Source organism: Echinops telfairi, unplaced genomic scaffold (genome assembly GCF_000313985.2).
Source record: "Echinops telfairi isolate 266 unplaced genomic scaffold, ASM31398v2 ScPeMD7_7417;HRSCAF=8455, whole genome shotgun sequence".
NCBI lineage: Eukaryota > Metazoa > Chordata > Mammalia > Afrosoricida > Tenrecidae > Echinops > Echinops telfairi.
In genome coordinates this window covers 2,573,976-2,575,384 of record NW_022111317.1, presented here as the reverse complement: position 1 = coordinate 2,575,384, position 1,409 = coordinate 2,573,976, and positions in this window count along the sequence as shown.

Here is a 1,409-nt window from a genome sequence, read left to right as displayed (position 1 = left end):
GCTCCCCCTCCCTCGCTCCCCAGCCAAAAATATCCACCACTCTTCTCAGGACCCAAAACCTTCTCCCTCAAGTTCTGTTTTTGCCAATTCTTCCTGCTTTGGATCAAATACTGTAGCAGCTGCCTGCTGAGAACAAAACTTCCCTTTTTTTAAAAAAAAAAATGCACGAATTGTGTGTGTATGTTACTTAGGCCTGTGGGATACTTTGTCTTTTTTTTAACTCTTAAAAAAAAGACAAAGAAATTCTTTGAAAAAAACAACTTTTGAATGGGAAATAGCAAACATATTAAAAAAACAAACTCCACAAGTATTTTATTATTGTTGGGGGTTGGAATCAATGACAGCCATTCTGATGTCTTGGTAATTTAGAAGAGTCTTTATTCAGTTATAACCGGACTGCTAAAAGCAATTCTTCAATTGCAGTACTGAGTCCACACCTCAGTCCATGTTTAAGGCCAAAAAACTCATTTATCACCTGTCCAGGGTTCAAGCGAGCATGAACAGAAGCAGAAACCAAAATTAATGGATTAATTATAACTTCAAGAAGAATAAGCATGTATAACAAGGTACATTTTATATCATAAAAGAAACAATACCCCTCCCCCCAGAATAATTTATTTCAGAGGCCAGCAATGAAGCTGCAGCTCAGGAGAGGGACATGTCTGATCAGAGCACACGGGAGCAAATGAAGGGGAAGGAAGAGAGAGTGGAGCACATCCTGGCCCACCAAGCCCTGACGACGAACTCTTTGACCTGATGTAATCTACAACAATTACAGCAATTAACCAGCACACACCCTTAATCGGGTTGATTGGCTTCATTCCCCCACCCTTCTTTTTACAGCAGGAAAGGGGTCCCGGAATTCCCGTCCTCCACGCTGCTGTAGAGATTGTTACGGTCCACACAGTCGAATGCCTATGCCTGCGAAGGAAAACAGCTAAACATCTCTCTGGCCTTCTTGGCGTTAACGAAGTCCCCTATTCCACATCCTCTTCTGGATCCGGCTTGAATTTCTGGCAGCTCCCTGCCAATGAGCCGTTGCAACTTTTTTTTTTTTCCAATTTCCTTCGGTAAAGCGTTATTTGATTAAGGTATGAAAATGTCCTTGATAGAATCAAGCACCTCGAGGGAATGAGCCCCCGGGCCCCATAGAGGTGAGGGAGGGAGGGAGGCAGGACACCAATGTCAATTGACATGAGCTGGCTCACAGAGATAAGGGTTGTGGTCGGCAAGGCTTGTGAGGGAGGGGCCACCTAAGAGGTGACAACGCTTGGTCTCTCTCCGCCGCCGGGAGCAAAGAGGAGAGGTGGGAATTCAGACGCTTGGAAACAATGCAGTGGATTAAGGAGCTCCAAAAGTGCCCGTCCCGGGAGCCCAGACACCAGAAGAACCAGGTGGTACCCGACTAC